Raw genomic sequence first — 21759 nt, forward strand, 5'->3', positions numbered from 1 at the left:
CCGCAGGCTCCCTGAGCTGCACCTACGAACTTTGGAACTTCTGTACAAAGTTGTGTTTGTACATAGTTATTCTGTACATAGTGGTGTTCTGTACATGATTGTGTTCTGTACATAGCCGTTGTTACTTAACCTCCGGAACTCTGTACATTATTCTTCATGTCATCTTGTTCATTTTTTTTATTTTTTTTTTGTGCGCCTTGCTAATGTTTGTCTTTCTTGACTGTCTGTCTTTTCGAGATCTTTCTTGCTGGAACTGAAGTGTAGTTGACTTGTTGCGTGAGGATAGCATTCTTTTCTTCATGCTGGGGACCTGCCGCGTGCTTTCACTGATGGGTAGGAGGGCAATTAAGGAGAGGAGGATGTGGGATTCGGGCTTGCTGCGGCTGCCATTTGCGCGGCCGCCGCCCGCTTCCCAGTTGTTCTCCTCGTTCCCTTTCTCCCGCCTGAGGCGGCGGAGAGAGGCTCGGACGACTTGTCACTGTCGTTCGGGCCACAGCTCCGCCCTGGCGTCCCAGTGGCTGTTCCCATTGGCGCCTTTTGGCGGGAACAGGGCACCGCTTCGACAGCCGCGCTCGCGCGACTGTCCGAGCGGAGCTCAGAGAGAGACTCCTCCGAGACATCGCAAGGTGCGTACGCAACTGTTCTTGTCTGCCGGCCTTTGTCGTCCGCGCAGACCAGTGTGTACTCGAGTTCGTCTGCTCCGGGTCTTACCTGAGAGCGAAGCTCGAGCCTGTCGATCATGATCCAACGATCCGTGACAGGCGTACCTTGCGGTGGTTGCCCAATCTCTCTCAAAGGAACCCTTTGGTTACTGCGAGAGAGAGATCACAGCACGCCCTTGCGTGCTTGCGGCGCGCACTCCGTGTCACTTCGTGCGCGCAGGGGAGCCTAGCTCCTCGCGCGCTCCCTTGACACGGTGACTGCATATGTGTGTGTATGTGCGTTTTGTATATATGTGTATGTGTGTGCGTACGTGCGTGTATGTGCGTTTGTAAATATGTGTGTGCGTATGTGTGTTTGTAAATATGTGTATGTGTGTGCGTGTGTGTGTGTGTGTGTGTGCCGCTGGAGGATGGCGTTTCAATAAACGTCTCCTTTGTGAACTTGGAGGTTGGTGTCCTTGCAGCGAAGTGCTCTCCTCCCGGTGGAGGTTGAGTGCGCGCTGCAGTGTTTCAGTGCGCGCGCGGTGACGGCTGATCGGGGCTTCGGCTCGCGCGACGCTCGAACCCGCGGTGGTTGTTGGCCTATGCCCACGTAGAAACCACAGTACCGGTAAGGTGCAACTGTTATAGACCTTCTTCTTAAGCGATACCGGTAAGCTGCTAGTTAATATATTTGAGTACTTGCCAAATGCGCTTCATTCCAATCTTATTCTTCTAGTTATTTCCGTTTGAATTCAACATTCTGACACAATGAGGTACGCTGTTGTCACAGACTTTTTCTCTTCGTTATGGAGGTTATATTCGTAGTTTCAGACAACATGCGGAGCTCTAGACCGCCAGGTTTAGATCTCAACAAGAGCTCACAAATACTGTAATAAACGGTTTTAACATAATAGTCTTAGTGGAATTATATATATATGGAGTTGTCCGTGACTATATATATATATAGATGACGACTATTACGATCATTGCCTGTTCGCTAAAGCAAAAAGAAATGAACTAAAAACTTACATGCACAGAAGGGAGTGGCCGCTGCTTATAAGGAACAGGAAATAGAGTGATAAAAGCTGTCCTGATACCTCCTTCGCACACAGCAGAGGATTCCGGGTCATGGCGCTGTTCCTGCTCTCGGTCGACGTTCGCACGATAACCTTCGTATCACTATCGACTCCATAATCTGCCTCAGGCTACAATAAGGCTGCAATGCCTCATTGTAACTCTGGCAGACATTCGGTAGGAGCGAAAAGCGAGGTTCGCGTCGGCTATTGTACGACCTCATTCCCTGCAGCCTTGCAACACGTCTTCAGCATCCTCTTCATCCATGACATCGAAAGAATCCTAGCTGCCCACAGTGCATGTTGTACTAACGTACATGGTCGTCCACTTCTACCTATAACACGATGATTGCTTTCAATGCTCCTTTGCGTCCGGCTCGGCCACGTAATAAAGCTAAGCGGCAGCCCATGCCAAGCACCACCTTTGGGCCCTAGGTGATTGTATCGCTTTGCTTCGATATGCGCCTTCCTCGGACGCAATGTTGGTTTGAATAGAGCGACCGTGGTATAGCTAGAAATGGATAACCCTGTACCTGTGTACGCACTGGTCCTCACTGTACGCTAAGCGGCGGCAGACGTTGGACTGCTGTGCACGGCAGTCATGACTGCGGAAACGGAGGCACAGCGGTGGTCTGCCCGCCATGACGACCAGAACCGGTTCACCAGCCAGCAATGCTTATTTGAGGCACAAGATCATCCAGCTTGACTCAAAGTCAGTGTGACCAAGCGTGCCGTTGACCCCTTGTCGTCAATTTCTTGTACATGCAACAGTCCCTTGCTTACTTCGGTGACATTTCCATACGGAGCAAAAGCCACCCTCACGTCTTCGTCTGGGTCCGCGTGAATGCGTAAATTCAACCTCATGCTCACTAGTTGGTTTGCGGGTCGATCACAACACATCTGCATTCCATCACACGAACTTCCTTAAAGGTCACTTTTTTTTTTCTGTCGCTTCAGCATTCCTGTAGGTCAACGCCCCTACTCGACTGCTCCGATACGCACCAAACGCCAAAACGTCAGCAAGCATCGACTGACCCGCAACCCGCGAACATGCATATCACTAAAATCTTCTACCCGGTAAGGGTGAGACTGTATATCACCGTGTAAAAACAGCGTATTTGTAGCTAAACGACCGGTTGGCAAATCAGGTAAAATCACCTGATGCTCTTCCGATGCAGACATCTTCTCTCCACAGTCAGACATGGCCACTCTAGCTGCTGTAGCGGAGCCCGTCATGACACGTCCACACCGAACGGTCGCTATAGAATTGGAATCTCACTCGGCCACGCTGTCTCAACATTAAGATCATGAAACTATACGATAACTGAATAGGCTGTCTGGCCAAATAGACGATTATTCACTTTAATATTTCTCACAGTTTGCAACAGAGAAGGCTCGCATCAGGTAGTCACAACTTGCTGAGGAGAACTGTATATATGCAGACTGCATAAAGTTCTTAATTCAGGTCTTAACGCTTACACGGCTGCAGTGTTATCCTTCATATGTCGTGTATTAAGTTACTACAGCTCAATGGTGTCGCGAGGGGGGTGCGAGGGGTGCGGTCGCACAGGGGGGGGGGGGGGGGGTGCTGCTGGGCAGTGAAAGGGGAGGAAGGGGCGGGGGAAGAAATAAATTATTCTGTTGTGAGGAGGGTTTGAAAACAGTTGCCTTAGTTTATGCCAGCGACTTCAATCATTTTAACGTTGGACCGGGTCTGTGTACGTGCGCCTTCGCGGGAGCGTGTCGACGGTCCTATAGAAAAAAAAAAAGTATATATAGAATAAACAATTATAATGAGAAGTAGGGCACCTTTAGCAAAGCCAGGTGCTTTAAAAGGGGAATTCAGAGTGAATGTACCCAAGGTGGCTCACGTACTGCATTATGCAGTTCTGACCTTTTTCTCTTTGAAAAAGGCAAAGTTATTGTGAAAATGAGAAACTCAACTGAAAGCGCTAAAAAAAAAAAAAAAAAAAAAACGAGCCTGGAGACGCCCACCGTCTCCCAGCTACAAAAAGCCGTTTCGCACTTAATATTTCCTGTTGGTATGGCATCAATGCGCGCTGGTAACTTTGTAGTCTGGATGTGGAGGTCAACTTGCACCTTTTGGAGGAAAGAAGAGGAAAAAGTTAAATGTACAGAATGCAAAGTAAAAGGCTTTCACCTATGCGTGTGGCATGTGAAAGGCTGTGCTTGGGACCTAACTACAACGCGTGGTCTCATACTGGGCAATCACTTGTCTTAAGCCGCTTGCTGAGTGAATTTCCTCGCAACGTGCTAGTGTTTCTGCCTTTTTCGAAATATGGGCTTTTGATGTGATGTTTTACTTAATATCAGTCGTGGGGCATGATCGCTGCGTCTAAGTGTTAAAAAGAAACAAAATGCTACTTCATTTGCACTGCATGGTCAGGTGCAATAGCGAACGTGACTTCAAAGCAAGCCATGATGACAGAGGAGGTAGAAAGAAGTTGCGATCCGGTGCTTAAAACGTGGAGAGGTCGCGCCTCCGCACCGGATTTGGGTGACCCTAGCGACACCAATGTTACAGCTATAAAATATGTAAAAAGTGCTGAGCTTCGAACATACGAAACTGAAGATGTTGGCGCCTGAAGCTAATGTCCTCCACCTGAATCAGCCACGGTACCTAAGCTTGCAGGCCATGAAACAAGTGAGCACTAGCTACACAGGTGTCAACAGAGAAAAATAAAAAGTTGTTGGCAGCGGTGGGATTCGAACCCACGCCTCCGAAGAGACTGGTGCCTAAAACCAGCGCCTTAGACCACTCGGCCACGCTACCTTATTCTCTTTCCTGACATGGTATTTATTACATGTGGTTATATACAGAAAGGGTCATGTACACATACTATTCACGATGCACTCAGCCGTTGCTGAGATGCACAGCAGAAAACACAACTAAAAGGCAGGCAAAGATGAGCACCGTGTCACCAGCGAAAACCAATCAGGTTGAAAGTCATTTTCATCATAAATGTCCTTCAGTTGCAGCATCATTCTGCTAAAATGGAGTTTGGGTAGAACAATAGGTTCAGCGTTGCGATCCAACATGCGTGTTGTCCACAAGATATGAAGTCCAATAAGAAAAAAAAAACATGTTTTTCCTTATTTATTTATTGCATGGAAACATTTCTTTATTGCATGGAAGTATTTCGAGCAATTTGACCAGGTCGCCTTCCGCAACCTGTCAATACACAGTTACACCAGCATCGAGCTCTCACTTTGATCACACGTCAAAATTCCGGGAGACATATACATGCATCAAGTAAATGTAACCAGGTAGGAGGTCGATCCTGCGCAGCATATACCCCCCGCACCATAGCACATTGTTCTCTGAAGAGAGACTTCGATAAACGCGGTGGCTTTGCGTGGCGATCGGTCAGGTGGTTCACGGGCCCTATTAGGCAGAAACTGGGCAAAGGCTTTTGGCATGCCGCTTGAGAACCTGCTCAACGTTAACGCAGTCGCCGATATACAGGACTGGATAGATCGGTTCCCTAATGTGTTCGCCGAAGGTCTCGGACAGTTTTCAGGAGTGAAAGCCAAGATAAGAGTACCCGAGGATGCGCAGCCCCGGTTCTTCACGCCACGGCCAGTACCCTTTGCTTTGCAAGATATGGTGACCCGGGAGCTACAAAGGCTGTAGAGAGAACATATCAAACCAGTGCCGACATCAGAATGGGCGGCACCGCTGGTGCCTGTTTTGAAGAAGGACGGGAAAGTTAGGCTGTGCGGAGACTTCAAGGTCACAGTGAACCGAGCAGCCGATATTGAGACATATCCAGTGCCACTGATCGAGGAAATCTAGGCGCACCTGGCAGGAGGCGTGTTGTTTTTGAAGTTGGACCTTCAATACGCATGCCAGCAAGTGGAGCTGGACGAGGATTCTAAGAAGTATGTGACTATCAATACCCAGCAGGCACTGTTTCAGTGCAACCGACTGCCATGTGGAGTGGCATCAGCACCGGCAATTTTCCAACGCGAAATGGAGAATTTGCTTCGCGGTTGGCGAAAGACGCTCGTGTACTTCGATGACATACTAGTTGCTGGGATGAAAGCAGAGGACCATCGTAAGAATGTGGAGGAAGTGTTGAAACGACTGAGTGATGCAGGGTTAAAGCTGAAAGTCCAGAAAATGTGTATTCGCCGCAGCAAGCGTAGCGTACCGGGGATATGTCATCGGCAAGGATGGTCTGCATCCAGCACCAGAGAAAATTGAAGCCATTGTTCGAGCACCGGCACCGACTGGAACGCGTGAGTTGCAGAGCTTCCTGGGTCTGCTTAATGTTTACAGTGTTACTTTATTAATAAAAATAATAAAATAATAATAAAAGTGTATTAACACCTGTAACACAAGATACCGCAAACTGTACGAGTTTAGAACAAAGTCTTTCTTCAGTGTTCTTTGCAGCACATCCTAAAAAGAATGGCCTCTTTACAATTAATGAAACAGTGCTCATTTGTTTCAGACACATCACACAGATGGCAGTTTACAGAAGATACAAAAATATTTTTCTTATGGAGCCATGTGTTAACAGGTAAAGCTTCGGTGTCTAATTTAAAGAAAAATGTTTTCGTGCAAGGAGAAATCTGCATTTTGCGCACCCTCTTTAACACATCATGACCCTACACATCAGTATAAAGAACGATACAGTGGTGGCGGAAAAAGCATTGCTATCAATTCCTTGTATAGTCTCTTGCGCGAAACAGAATATAAACACTCCTTCGAGAATCGTGCTGTCAAAAACCTCACCGAAGCATAAACTTCCTGCATAAATCGTAGTAACTGTGGGCGGTCAGTAAAATCTGAAGAAACCACTAAGCAAGGAATCAAATTCATGAAATTAACTTGTAGGAATGCTCTAATAATCGGATGTGAACAATCACGAAAAAAGAAGAAATGGGCAACTAACTGCCTTACATACAGATGCACTAAGCCGAGCCCCCCCTGCACAAACAGGTGTGAATAGGTTATCACGTCGAATCGGTTCAAAATTGGATGACCAAATGAACGTCGCAAATATTCGGTGAAAACGCTGCATGTAATGCCTAGCACAGTGGAGGACCTGAAGCACATAATAAATTTTTGTCGTCATAAACATCTTGCAGGCCTAAGCCCGACCGAATATTGAAAGCCGATAGGGGACAAATGTATTAGCATAACGCTGGAAGACTGGAACGCGCTCTTTCCAGTAATTTGCACTTGACTTAAAGGCATGTAGTTGAACGCCCAGATATTTAGGGAGCACACATGACCATTCAACTCCGGCATATAGGGGCGGTGTTGAGCCCCACGAACCTCGGCCACGTTAACTTCGCTTACGGATTGTACAGTCGCAATCAGTATGAAGGTGATCACCGGAGCTTCGACCGGAGGGCCTTTCAAGCTACACAGCGGCTGAGTTTGGAACTGCGAAGATAATGATTGCGCTGCCTTCTTGCCCTCATACGCTCTTCCGGGCTACAAGCATCACCCCCAAACTAACTAGCCAGCTTTTTTTTTCTGTGTTTTCTTTGCTATCATAACAATCTTGTGTGTCTGTTGTTGCCTCATAAATTGGCTAACAATGAAGCCTCTGTGCGCAAGCTGATAAGATGAACAGAACACATTTTAACGTTCTAATTTAGCGAAAGCTGACGGATACTTAAGACAGCACCGTTGCATAGCGTTATTTTATCATGTAAAAGGCATAAATGTGACAGCTTCCCTCTCCCTTTAGCTGTTCAAAGAACTACTACTGTCGTTTCACAACACATATTCTGCACTTTGCTTTATCTTTATTGCATACCCTTTCTTTTTCATTGTTATTGGCATAACAGGGCCATGTTGGCCTTCCCATATTTGTTAACGCAGTCACTTTTTTACAACTACATATATGCCCGACTGGTGATTTCTAGAAAAAAAATAAAGAGCACTGCAGAATCTGCATTGGAGTAATGCGAAAGCACGGATGCTGCTGCTGGTTGCTTCTGTTTGCGTCTAGTTGCTTAATTACCTTCTTGTGTGCCCATTTTAGTCTTTGGTACTTTCAAACTGCGCGCCAATCCCATCCTATGTCCTTTTTCGGCTGTATTTCCGCTTGAGTGACGTCGCATCCTTGACTTCACCCTAATTTACTGACTTAATGAACCTATTTTTGTGTTTGATACATTCAAATGTGGCGCCAAGCCATTGGCTAATCAGACACTTTTCGCCTCTACTTTTACATTTTTTGCCTCTAATCAATTACCTAATTAACTTATTGGCCTAACTATTTTTCGGACACAACATTATGTCACTTTCTATCAATTGAAACCACTCATTAATCTCTACCACTTATGAGGAACTTATCTTTTCGCTGTTACAGGAACAGCGAAAAGAGAGAGAGGGGCTACCAAGGTATTTCTCTCGCAACGGAAGGTGATGACAAAATGTGGCGCTGCTCCTTGTCTCGGTTGCGGCTCGAGCGATCATCTTCATATTGATTGCGATTGTACAACAGGTGGATCCAAGTTACGAGACGACAATAGACGATAAAGCAATAAGAGAAGTACTGTGGCTCCGAACGGCGGCAATGCGTGTCGAGTGCTGAACCCTAGGGTATGGCTGCAGCTGTTTTACCGAACGAGCTGCATACGTACGCTGTCGTGTAAGAGACATTGGGTGAGAAAATAAAAAGGTATTGGCAGCGGTGGGGTTCCAACCCACGCCTCTGAAGAGACTGGTGCCTAAAACCAGCGCCTTAGACCACTCGGCCACGCTACTCTTATTTTTCTTTATATCCTTTGGCTCATACAGGTCATTTAACAAAAAAGCAAAGGTAAAAAAAGCACTCTGCTGCTTAACGCAGCGTATTTGCATTAAAACTTTTTCATGGCACGTAGGCTATCCAAGGCAGGCAATCATAGAGGAGGTTCAGGAAATGATCTGCATACTTCTAGAATGTAGTCAACACTTGCAATAAAATTGTCCCGGACAGGGCGTACATCAAGATCGGCATGGCGGACCGCCATTCGCGTTTTCCAGATGCTCTGCAAGACTACAAGCATAAACATGTCGTACCGAATACCGTCATCGTTTTCTGCTGGCAGGAACCTGATACCGTAACTGCTAATTGGGAATCTTTTTTTAAAGTGCGTTGGAGTATGTCCCAATGGAACCCAGCATCCCAGCAGTCAATGAACACGTGGCCCACTGTTTCCGCGCACTTGCATAGTAGACAACTTGTTGTCCATGGGACATAAGTACCTCTATCAGCAAGCCACTGTTTAACCGGCAGTGTACCGGTGTGTAGCTGGAAGAAGAAAGTCTTAACACCGGATTTCATATTCATTTTTTAACTCTTGATAGTACGTCCTGTCCAGGGCCCCACGGAAACATTGATCTGTACATCGGTATCGGTAACATTGTGTTTATCAAACCCTTATACAACTTTTTCGTGTCATTGTCGCAAGATATTTTGTTGGAAACCGCACATTCAAAATTTCCATTTCCAGGATAACTTCTCGCAGGAATCCGGTAATGCGATTGCACATGTAATTTTTGGACAAATTTACCACAAAGCCCGGAACGTGGTTACATAAACACGGCTGGATGACTGTGTGTAAAACTTTATTCTTATGGTCATGCAGGAAAAGAAAACGTGCCACTCTTATAAACAAATGAGATAAGCCGATTCCTCCGGCTTTCACCGAACGGAATAAATTCGTGCGACTGGTTTTTTCCCACGTGGATTTTAAATGAACACTGCGAACAATCTGGGCAATTTCTGTATATTCAAACGTTTCATGTAGAGCACTTGTACCAAATTTTTGATACAAAAAAAAAAAGGGTACACGTGCACTGTTGCTCGCGAAAAAACTGACAGGTCACGGGCACCCCAAGCTGTGGTTTTTTCCTTTATTTTTTCCGTTTCTATTGACCAGTATTCTTTAGTGTCATTATATATATCTAACAGAACTCCCAGGTACCTTGATGGCAAAGGCGCCCATCGAACACCTTCAAATGCGTATAACATGACGTCCCAGTGTCCATGCCAGAAACCGGCGCTCTTTTCCCAGTTTATCGCACTTCCAGTTTGGGTACAGAATTCTTTCACTACTCTTAAGACCACGCACGCTTTCCAGGTTGCGGCAAAGCACTGCCACATCTTCTGCGTAGGCCAGCACTTTTACTTCGGAGGATTCAAGCCGAAAACCATCTATTCTTTCATTCATTATTACAGCCAAACATAATGGCTCAAGGTATAAGGCAAATAGTAGTGGTAATAGCGGACAGCCCTGCCGCACGGAGCTTTTAACCGGTATATCTGCACCGACAGTTTTATTAACTATTATTTGCGTGGTGCAAGAAGCATATGCCATCTTTAGTTCCTCTAATATAACTGAGCAAATTTTCACATGTTCCAGTATGGTAAACAGGACTTCGTGTGAGACATGATCAAAGGCCTTTTGCAAGTCAAGCTGCTGCATAGCAACACGTTCTGAAAAGGGATCGCAGATTTCTAGTACACTTCACACCACATGAATGTTTGTCAGGATTGTGCGCCCTTTTATGCTACAGGTTTGATGCGGCCCTACCAGTACCTGAATCACAGATTGCATCCTCTTCGCCAAAACCTTCATAAAGATCATATAGTCCGTGTTCGTTAAGCTGATTGGCCGGTAAGATGCCACGGACGAATGTTTAGTGGGGTCGTCTGATTTCGGGATCAGGACCGTGTGTACTTCTGTAAACGAGCGCGGCAGTCTCTTCTTTTCATACGCTTCCGCAATCACCTCATGCAAAACACCTGCAATGTCATCCTTGAAGATTTTATAACTCGGCTCCTAAACCATCCGGGCCAGGCGCTTTTCCGCCACTTAACTCATCAATAGTATTTTCGATTTCTGCCAGGGTTATGGGCGCTTGTAGTCTTTTTTTTTTTTTTTTTTGCAAAGTCTTGTCTAGCATTGGCATCGCCATAAGAAAGTTGTTCTTGAAGTCGTCTGCCATAGCTATGCTTCGGCCGAGCAAATCGCAATAGCGCTCGGTAAATGTGTTCATTATCTTATATTTATCACTCGTCACTGCGCCTCTGTATAAAATTTTCGATTTCGTTCCTTTTTTCATACAATATTTTCTCACTTAACGCTCGTTTAGTCGGCGTTGGTCCACGCAAAGCTTTTCACTACGCGCTCTTACTATAGCTCCTCTTAATCTTTCTTTGTCAATTATTTCCAACTTACTCCTTACACGTCTGATGTCTTCTTTTTTCGTAATTAACTATGCTACTTCGTTCTATGGCTTTCATTTTAATTGTTTGTTTAAAACTTACCTATTTCTCGCACCAGTCAAGATTTGTACTCTCGTAAAGCTTGGATAAGGCGTCCCTCACTGACTCTACCATGTTTTCATCTTTAAGGAGACCGCTGTTTAGTTTCCACAGATACCAGTTAAGTTTCGGTTTTCTTTTCTTTGTACCGAGTGTAAACGTGGCCAGGCGATGATCACTGAAACTAACTGGATGTACGCAGTAATCGACACAAGACGCGAGCATTTCCAAAGAAATATAAGCGCTATCCAGTCACGCATGACTGTGTCCCTGAAAGTGCGCGAACTGCACGCTTATATTTGACACATTGACGGCAACATCTTCCAACCCGTTTTATGCCAACTTCACTAAAACATGCAGTACTTTGGTCATATCGATAGTAACCTACACGATCTTCCGCGGCGCACATACAGTTGAAATCGCCCAGTAAAACGATAAGTTTGGTACATTTGACAAGAGTGCCTATTTCTTCGAATAGCGTTTTCCGTTCCATTTCACGGTTCGAAGCATATAAGTTAATTATCCGCCATTCAGTATTCATGAGCGACATATCACACGCCACAAATTGACCAGAAGGACTACTGCTCACTTCATGTACACCCTCCCGCGTTTTTAACCTGAACGCACGAGCGTCGACCGTGGTGTCGATAAGCGCTGTACGACGGAACACAGCGGCGAAATGAGCGAGAATACGCGCGTGCGCGCAATGAGCACTCCGGTGCAGCTGTGCTCTGCCAGGCTGTTCTGGGAACGGGACGTCACCCCTGCTTCTTTTGAGAACCGTTATCGTCATCGTCACTTTCTTTTCTGAATGCATCCATCAAGTTATAAATAAGCGGTCAGGTGGTAGCGCTTGGTGGAATGCGATATACGCCCGCTGATTATACTGCATGCGTATCAGCATTTTCTTTCTTTTTGATTATCAACTCACACCTTTCTCTCACAGGGGAAAGCAGGCGGCATCGCGTAGCCATTTTTAATCGTTTCCCAGCGGCATGCAGAACACAGAAGGAAATGGATAACGCAAAATTTTGAAAGCAGGTGGGGTTGGATCCGGTTCCCGTAACAGCCTGGCAGAGGACAGCTGCACCGGAGTGTTCATTGCGCGCCCGCGTGTATTCTCGCTCATTTCGCCGCTGTGTTCCGTCGTACGGCGCTTATCGACCCGGTGGTCGGTGCTCGTGCGTTCAGGTTAAAAAGGTGGGAGGCTGTTCAACCGCGTTCAATGCCTTTCTGATAAAGAGCGCACAACCACCTGACAATTACCAACTGAATGTGATACACACGCATTAAACAATGAGCAAAAAGGAAACACCATGCTGTCAGTGCCTTCCTCACTTTCTACTTTGGTTTCCTGAACAGCAATAATATCCAACTCTTGCTCATCGAACAGTCTGTTTAGCTGCTACTTCCTTTGCCTGGAGGCAAGGTCGCGCACATTAATCGCGGCAAAGCGGATTGCTGTTTGTTGAGTCATTTTAAACCGTGAATAACAGTCTGCTGATCTCACCAAGACGTGTCGTTAACGGTGCTGTCGGTGCGTAGCCTTTCGCAATCCAGGGGCAAAAGCCGGTTCCTGCTGGAGGTGTCAAGTGGGCGGATTACCCGCCCTCTTTACACCCTCCCCAAGCTTAGGCGTCCCGGCGAGTCTTCCTCTTCTGGCGTGTTGTGTTTTTGAAGGAGGCTCTTGGCTCCAGCCCGACATCGCCGTGCGGTCTTTCTTTGCGATACGTACCGTTCTCGCCAGCTCTCACGACGTCCATGAAATCTCCTTCGTTTGCTTCATCGCTGCTGTTTCTGCATGTTTCTTCTTGTCGGGCTTGTTTTGCAACGTCAGGGAAGCTGACTTCAAGCGGTCCAGTAGTCGCCTTTAGTGCACTTGTACTCTCAGTCAGCGCCGCGAGTGATGCTGTTCCCACTGTTGGAGCCTCTTCAGCCCTTGCGTTGATGTCTCCGGCTGAACATTCCGCATTTCTCGCTGGTTCTATGCTTTCCTCCGCATCTTCCTCGTCCATGGTTAGTTCAGTTTTTTAACTTGCAATTGTTGCAACACCAGCATAATTTTTGGTGCAGCGTTCAGTCCCATGTCCCAAACGTTTTCACACATCACACTTTGGGGCGTGGCACTCACGTCTAATATGGCCGAGTTGTTGAAACCGAAGACACCGACGCAATGTGCTCGACCAGGAACCACAAAAAGCGCTTGCTCACTCCCTACTCGTATTGGGTGAGGGATGCCATCACGGGATACTCCCACTTTCATGCTAAGCACCACGGTACGAGTCAATGTTTTGCTGACTGTAGCCGTAAATTCGCCACTTGTCCTTTCCCATTTCAACCACCCGTCCATAAGGCACTATAGTGCTTCCCGCACGTCATCTTCACGCACATGAAACAGTAGCCAATGCAGCTTGACTCTCACATCTTGTTCGTTTGGATCGATTATTAAACATTTACGCCCCTTGACTGTCAACGTCGGTTTTGCATGTAGCACTTAACGCCTTTGGTTACTGCCCACACGCGCCGAGCTCAAGTACTTAGGTGGGCGCTACCCGCTGGAAAAGCAGCTCTCTAAAATCTTCGACGCGATATGGGCGCCCGGAAACATCAGCATGCAAGAAAACAGTATTCTCGACAGCGCACCCAGTTAGCAGGGGAGGCAAAAGAACAACATAATCCTATGTAACTCGGGCCGCTGAAACCGCTTCTTAGAAGCTCATGATACGCCCATACGTCACGCTCGGTGGCCAGAAGTCTAATACACTCGGCCACGCTACCTTCGCTTATGGGTTGCACAACAGGTGGATCCAAGTTACGAGACGAGAATACACGATAAAACAATAAGAGAAGTACTGTGGCGCCGAGTGGCGGCAATGCGTGTCGAGAGTAGGACCCCATGAGGTACGGCTGCGGCTTTTTGACCGAACGAGATGTATACGTACGCTGTTGTGTAAGAGACACTAGGTAAGAAAAATAAAAGAAAGTTATTGGCAGCGGTGGGATTCGAACCCACGCCTCCGAAGAGACTGGTGCCTAAAACCAGCGCCTTAGACCACTCGGCCACGCTACCTTTTTTTTTATTCTTTTCCTTTATTTCCTGGCTTTGGTTCATACCATTTCACAAGAACACAACACGAATAACACAAAACAAAGTACATATTGGAAGGTCATCATCAGCCAATGTCAGGCTGGCTTCGTCTCAGTACATTAAAACTCCCGCAACGACAGCAAAGGCTCTACCCTTGAGAGCCATTCGGGAGGTTCAGCAGCCACTTTCTGTATGGCAATAAACCAATTCACACTTTCTCGAAAGTATATTCTAGCGGGTCGAGCATCCCTGTCGCAGTGATAGCCCGCCATTCTGGAGCGCCATATAGAGTGGAGGCCCATGAGCATGATTAAATCATACGGAACGCCATCCTCATTATCAATGCTTAAATACCGGATGCCGTGGGAGTGTAGTGGAAATTCTTTCTTTATCGTACGTTGCAAAACATCCCAGAAATAAACCCCTTCCCAACAATGCAAAAAAAGATGGTCTATTGTTTCCGGCTGCTTGCAGATTAAACAGTGCGCCCCCCACGGTAAAAAAAAAATCCCTTTCCTCCAAAAACTTCTTTACTGATAATGTTCCGGTGTGTAATTTAAAGAAAAATGTCTTAGCTCCTGGCGCCACCTGCATTTTCTTTACTCTCTTCAAGACATCTCTGCCCGGACCTCCACTGTATAAGGTTCTGTACAAGGGTTGTGGCAAAACAATGTCACATAAATCGCGATACAGCTTTTTTTCGTTTTACAGTGGACAAATATTCATTAGAAAAACGCACTGAAAGAAATCTTACACTAGCGACGACCTCCCTGTAATAACCAAAAATCCCACCCGTAGCTTCTTCGGTGGAGACAACAAACTAACTTGGCAGACGGTGCGTAAGAAAGGGTCCGAAGCATCCCGAAAAAACAAAAACCGGTTGACCACCTGCCGTAAAAACAGATGGCCGAGTCCCAAACCGCCGTCTTTTACCCGACGGAACAAATTCGTCCTGCTGCAGCGTTCCCATTTACCTGCCCAAACAAAAACGGCGAAAATCCTGTGTAACTTCTGTACGTTTACGCGCGAACAACTCAAAACTTGCATTGCGAACCAAAGTTTGGTGATAAAAAAAAGATTGCATACAGTAGCTCTGGCGAAAATCGACATGTTGGCGCCTTTCCACTTCTCGGCTCTCTCCCGTAGTTCGGTCATTTGCCCTTTCCAATAATGCTCGCTTTCGCGGTAGGCATCCAGCTCGACGCCCAAGTACTTGGTCGGTATGTCTGTCCACGTAACATTGGCAAAGCGATCTGGTTTCGACGGCCACGCTACCTTTCTATTTTGTTTAGTGCATGAATTGGTACAAATCCATCAGTGAAACATCGTGGTTGCCATGCCCCTTGGCTGACAACAGTGTCTAATGGACTTTCATTACCACAAGTTCGCCCATCAGACTCAAGACCTCCTCCGCAGCGTCTTGCTGCTTCAAAATTTTTTTTTTTTAGTTTAAAAGTGTATAAACCACTCGGCCACGTATTCTTTTTTCTGACATGGTATTTATTACACGTGGTTATGCACAGACAGGGTCATGTACAGAGACTATTTACAATGCACTCAGACGTTGCTGAGATGCACAACAGAAAACACAACTAAAAAGGAGGGCAAATATAAGCACCGTGTCGCCAGCGGAGTCCAATCAAATTGAAAGTATAAGTTAAAGGCGCCAAAACAACACGCGCGCACACAAGAAAAGAAGAACGGGACAGAGCGCGCTCTGTCCTTTTCTTTTTTTCTTGTGTGTACGCGTGTTGTTTTGACGCCTTTACCTTATAATGAATAGACACCAACTAGCCCAACAAGAAGTTCTCTTAAGCTAAAAGTTGAAAGCCATTTTCATCATAAATGTCCTTCAGTTGCAGCATCATACTGCTAAAATGGAGTCTAGGTAGAACAACAGGCCAAATGGACGCGTTTGAAAGTGCTGCCTTTTTTATTAACCAGTAAACTCAGTTGTTGTTTGTTCATTCGTTTGTTTTATTCCTAACGACAAACGATTAGACATAACAGACATAGTTGGGGCCGAAACCCGGAAAGAAAGCGAAGAGAAGAAATTTAGATCAACGAACCGCGGATATTCGCCTCATTGCGGTCTTTCATCGCAATGGACAAGAAGTCTACCCAACGCTGCAGCACAAAGTCGCCTCATTTCCTGGTTATCTGAATTTCTTTGATCCTCAGCAACGCTGGTTCAACAATGTCTTAAAAAAAAAAAAAAAAAAAAAAAAAAAAAACGAAAGGTACTGCGCACTCAAGTCACCAAAGGTATCAAGGAATGCCTTGAGCGACTCGATGAGCTAACGCAGAGCGATGCTAATGTCGTGCACGCTCGACTAACGTCTCTTCATGCTGAGCTAAACGCTGTGAACAGTCAGCTCGAGAAGTCACTGGATGATGAGCAGGCCGAGACTGAGTACGAACAAGTTTTTGAATACAACGATCGAATCGTAACCGTTTTGGCCAAGCTGCAACAGCGTATTTCAAACCCGACTGGAAGCCCATCGACTCAGCGGGAGAATAACGCCGCGCTGCCAACGACCACCTCGAAGATTAGGGTCAAGCTGCTAAAGCTGGAACTGACAAACTGCACCGGACGGGGACATGACATGACTGGCAGTCCTTTTGGGAAGTTGTCGACAAAAACGAAGAACTCTCATCTTTCGACAAGTTTCACTACCTGAAGTAAAGGCATCTGTCACCGGAGACGCCGCCGCTCCACTCGCCGGACTTCCATCGACGGAAACGCTTTGGAAACGAAGAGTTCCTAATCCAAGAGCACATGAAGAAGCTATCAAAGGTACGGTTATGTCCTTTTCACGACTTATTTCTTTCCTCAAAATCGAAGTCGAGAAAATTTGGTTGCCTTAAAAAGCATGGATTTGACCGAAAACTCTAAAGAAAAAAAAAAAAAATCAGCCGAAACCACCTTGGAAATCGCATAAGCCCTTGCCAACCGCAGCAACCCTGTATCAAAACGCAATAAAGGAAAGTTGTTTCTTTTGTAATGCCGAGGAGCATCCGACACAGGAATGCGATGCCAAACAAAGCATGGAGGAAAAGAGAACTTCTTGTTGGACTAGTTGGTGTCTAACCATCCGTTCCTCTTTTCTTGTGTGTGTGCTTGTTGTTTAGGCGCCTTTAACTTATAATAAGGGAAAAGAAACGGCTTCTACAAGCGGCAGGGAGATGTTTCAAATGCACGCGAAGAGGGCATTGATCAAGGCATTGCAATGTGCACCTAAAATGCATAAAGTGCGGGAAGAAAGACGCGTCTGCCATTTGTGATCCGTCCTATGCGGTAGCGCGCAAGAGGGAAGCCACTAGCAGAGTCACCACCGCACAAGTTAGCCTTGAAGTTGCAGCAGGAACAGAATCCGCTCCCGCGAAAACCGTCTTGCTTCAAACGGCATCAGCTAATTGCGGTGGCCTAAAAGCCTGGGCGCAACTGCGAGTCCTTTCCGACGGCGGAAGCCAACGCTCGTACCTGACATATGAAGTATCAGAAAGACTGGCATGCAAATTTCTTGGTGAAGAAATGCTCACCGTTGAGTCTTTGGCGGTCTCCAAGAAGAGTGTTCAGGAAAGTATTGGTCGAAGTTAAAACGAAAAAAAAGCAAAAACATGCAAACTAGAGGTTCTGGAGACAGATGTCATTTGCGACCAGCATATCCCAAAACCACCTGTGGCATTGATGGACAGGCTGAGAACTCTCGGTTATGATACCGCCGATTTCCGTTGGGCTTCTCATAGGATCCGACCACATTTGGGAGCTAACGAATGGCCGATCCACGAAGATTGGCGATAAACTGAGAGCAGTGGAAACGGTTGTAGGTTGGACCATTCAAGGACCAGTTCAGGGCATGGACGAAGGACCTATAGGGTCCTTCGGGTATTGTTGCCCCGAGAACATCGGTCACAGAAAGAAGCGCAACTGACATACTAACGAAATTCTGGACCTTGGAATCGATTGCGATAAATGAAAATGAACAAAAGCCTGTCATAAATGCTGCTGTAGAGATTTTTGAGGACACCGTACAGACGAAGAAAGGTCGTTATGAAGTAGCCCTTCCATGGAAACCTGTGACGGCTTTGGAAGATAGCAAAGAGGTTACCCTAAAGCGCCTACATCAGCTACATGACGTCTCCAAAAAAATCCTAGAGCTATTCTATGATTATGACGTGGTTATAAGGCCGTACAGCGCGCTTGATATGGCGGAGCTGGAACAAAAAAGGAAACGAAGGCACTCGCTGCAGCCGCAGTTGCACCGACTACGGATGCCTGGACAAAAATACAGCGTTTCAGTTCCTTCTCACGCTTGAATAGAGTGACCGCCTGGGTGCTGCGATTTGTCGCTAAAGCAAGACGCCAGAAAAGCGAATCCGGTCCTTTAACATCAGAAGAATTGAACAGGAAGAGGAATACTGGGTTCTGCATGAGCAGGGCGCTAGATTTTCCAATGAAGTGGAGTGCGTACGGAACAGCCGGAGAATCGCATCACACTCGCCGCTAAATAATGTGTCCTTGCAGCTCGACAGCCACGGTATTCTTAGGGTGCACGGAAGGCTTCAACAGAGCCAACTGAATTACGACGGCAAGAACCCCCTTATTCCGCCCAAGCACAGCGATTTGCCCAAGCTCATTGCCAAGCAGCAAGACTTTTTGACGGGTTAGTCGGTACATGATCTTGATTTTTATAGCGCTGAAGAAACACCACAGGAAGAAAGACACAAAAGGACAGAAGCGCCAAGCAGTGCCAAGCAGTGCCACCGACAAGTGCTGCATGGAGGCATCCGCGATACTCTGACTCAACTCAGAGAGAAATTCTGGGTGATTAGTGTAAGACAGCTGGTGAAGAAGGTAGTCAAGGAGTGCGTTATATGTCAGCGCTACCACGCACAGCCAGCTAACGAGGTGTGCGCGCCACTTCCACGCGAAAGAATAACCGAGGCCCATCCGTTCCAAGTCACTGAGGTTGACTTCGCCGGTCCTTTGCTTATCAAAGAGAATGGTGCGTCAAAGGGTTGCAAGTGTTACCTCGCTTTGTTCACTTGTGGTGTCACCCGAGCGCTCCACCTTGAATTGGGCAGTGACATGTCAACAACGTCTTTTCTTTTGGCTTTCCGCCGATTTTCACTCACTTTAAAAAAGACCAGCAAGGACCTGGCTACCCTTTGGAGCATTATCAGAAGCGATGAAGTCAAAAACTACTTCTCGAACACCCGAGTGGAGTGGAAATTCATAGTGGAGCGCGCGCCGTGGTGGGGGTGTGGGGAGGGTGGGGGGGGGGGGGGGGGGGGGGCTTTACGAACGACTTGTCGGCTTGACCAAACAAACCTTGAAAAAGGGGCTCGGAAGGAGCAGTCTCAGTTTTGAACAGCTCACCACGACGCTAGCGGAAGTGGAAACCATCCTCAATTCGCGTCCGCTAACGCACGTGCACACCGAAGCGAATAAGCCTCATCTTCTTTGCCCGGCCTCGTTTCTTATCGGTAGGAGGCTCACCGCACTGCCAGATGTTCCGCTTGTCGAACTGAGTGCTATTACTGTGGCGACCCTACGGCGAATGTTCACGAACAGAGCACGATTCCTGCGCAGATTCTGGCGGCAATGAATGAACGAGTGTTCGAAACAGTTGCAAACCACGCAGCTGCATCAAAAGAACCCAACCCGGAATCTACAGGAAGGCGATTATTGTGGTGAGCAAAAATACTCTACAACCCATATAACTCCGGAAGATGGCAATAGTCAACACGACCTTCCCTGGCCGTGACGGGCCAATTCGACCGTGGACCGCGCGGCTTCCCGGATGAACAACCCTGCGTCGTTCCCTACAAGTGCAGTGAGTGCGTGTGCTAGCTGTGAAATGCCTTTGCTATATCGGACGGGAATGTGTTGCGAACGTTATTCGCGAAAGAATGGTTGTCCGCGAGGGGAATGCTTGGACTACCGCCCCCGCGTTTTCGGACACTCGGGTGGTCTAATTTATGACCTCCTGCCCCCTCCGAGGAGGACGCCACTCGATCCCATGGGTCGCTCCAGGCGCTCGACGTTCCTGGAAGGCGCCCCCTCAACATCGGAGCCTCGAGTGGGGAGAAAAGAAGGGTCTTCGGGGCGAGGAAGGGGGGAGCGGGGACAATGAAGAAGGCGGCAGTTGGACCCGTTGGGAACGAGCCGCTAAACGAACTTGGTGCCAAATGGACGCGTTTGAAAGTGCTCCCCTTTTTATTAGCAAGTAAACTCAGTTGTTGTTTATTCGTTTGCTTTATTGCTAATGACAACGTATTTGACGAACGATTAAGCATAACAGACAGTGTAAGAGACACTGGGTGAGAAAATTAAAAAGTTACTGGCCGCGGTAGGGTTCGAACCCACGCATCACATCGCTCTCAACGTCCTCGGCGGAGAATTGACCATACCGCCCCGATCAAGCGTCATCGTCCCTGTGGTTACAACAGAAGTCGAAATCACGGATAGGATTGTCGAAGGAAACACTCAGTTTTTACTGGATAGAGGACTTGTTGTCGCAAGAGGCATCGTCCGTTTCCGTCATGAACAAGCTAATGTGCGCGTCACGAACGTCACTGACGAATACCGGCACCTGAACCAGGGCATGACGATTGCTTTCCTTGACGAGCTAGCGGACACCCGAGAAGTATTCGCCCCCTCCTCCCCTTTCAGCCAACTTGAAGACGATACACCCAACCGAGCCAAACAGCCCATTTTCGATATTAACCCAACGCTCCCCCGAGACAGGCAAGACAGGATTAGCACTCTTTTTGAAAACTACAGCGAGTGCTTTTTTTCAGTGGCGAAGCTGCGGCAAAATACGTTGGCAAAGCATCACGTACGAAAACGCTCAACCGCTACGTAAAAGCCCCTACCGTGTATCGCCTCGAGAACGCCAGGCCATACACGATCAAGTTGAGGAAATGTTGCGTGATGACGTGATCCAGCCATCCAACAGCCCCTGGGCGGCACCAGTCGTTTTGGTGAAGAAGAAAGATGGCACACTTCGCTTCTGCGTTGATTACCGCCTCTTGAATAGCATAACTAAGAAGGATGTCTACCCGCTTCCCCGCATCGACGACACTCTGGACCGGCTCTGTAACACTAAGTACTTCTCGTTGATGGACCTGAAAAGCGGGTACTGGCAAATTGAGGTCGACGAAAGAGAGCGCGAGAAGACGGCATTCATAACACCGGACGGCTTCTTCGAATTCAAGATAATGCCATTTGGCTTGTGCTCCGCACCAGCCACATTTCAACGGGTAATGGACGCTGTCCTGGCTGGCTTAAAGTGGCATATTTGTTTGGTGTACTTGGACGACGTCGTTGTGTTCTCGTCAAACTTTGAAGACCCTCTGAGAAGGCTTGACGCAATCAAGTCCTCAGGTTTCACGTTGAAAGCAGAGAAATGTCACTTCGCCTACAACGAGATGTTGTTTCTTAGTCATATTGTCAGCAAGGAAGGAGTTCGGCCCGACCCACAGAAAACAGATAAGATCGCACAGTTTCCACAGCCAGGTGACAAGAAAGCTGTGCGCCAATTCCTCGGACTGTGCGCATACTACCGATGATTCGTCAATAACGTTTCGCGCCTCGCCGAACCTTTGACGCACCTTACAAAGGCAGAAGAGCGATTTCAATGTGA

At 47.2% G+C, this 21759-nt stretch overlaps 3 non-coding genes and 1 pseudogene across 3 annotated transcripts; all 4 read right to left on the reverse strand.

The window, feature by feature from the left end:
- Window positions 1-4429: 4429 nt before the first annotated feature.
- Window positions 4430-4511, reverse strand: TRNAL-UAG (transfer RNA leucine (anticodon UAG)). Its single transcript has one exon. It is a non-coding gene; the product is annotated as a tRNA-Leu (tRNA).
- Window positions 4512-4959: 448 nt separating this feature from the next.
- Window positions 4960-9324, reverse strand: LOC146204106 (uncharacterized; annotated as a pseudogene).
- TRNAL-UAG (transfer RNA leucine (anticodon UAG)) lies at window positions 8390-8471 on the reverse strand. Its single transcript has one exon. It is a non-coding gene; the product is annotated as a tRNA-Leu (tRNA).
- A 4683-nt stretch (window positions 9325-14007) lies between the features above and the next one.
- TRNAL-UAG (transfer RNA leucine (anticodon UAG)) lies at window positions 14008-14089 on the reverse strand. Its single transcript has one exon. It is a non-coding gene; the product is annotated as a tRNA-Leu (tRNA).
- Between the last annotated feature and the right edge of the window lie 7670 nt (window positions 14090-21759).

Source organism: Amblyomma maculatum, chromosome 1 (assembly GCF_055883805.1).
Source record: "Amblyomma maculatum isolate TAMU_Amacu chromosome 1, ASM5588380v1, whole genome shotgun sequence".
In the NCBI taxonomy this organism is placed as follows: domain Eukaryota; kingdom Metazoa; phylum Arthropoda; class Arachnida; order Ixodida; family Ixodidae; genus Amblyomma; species Amblyomma maculatum.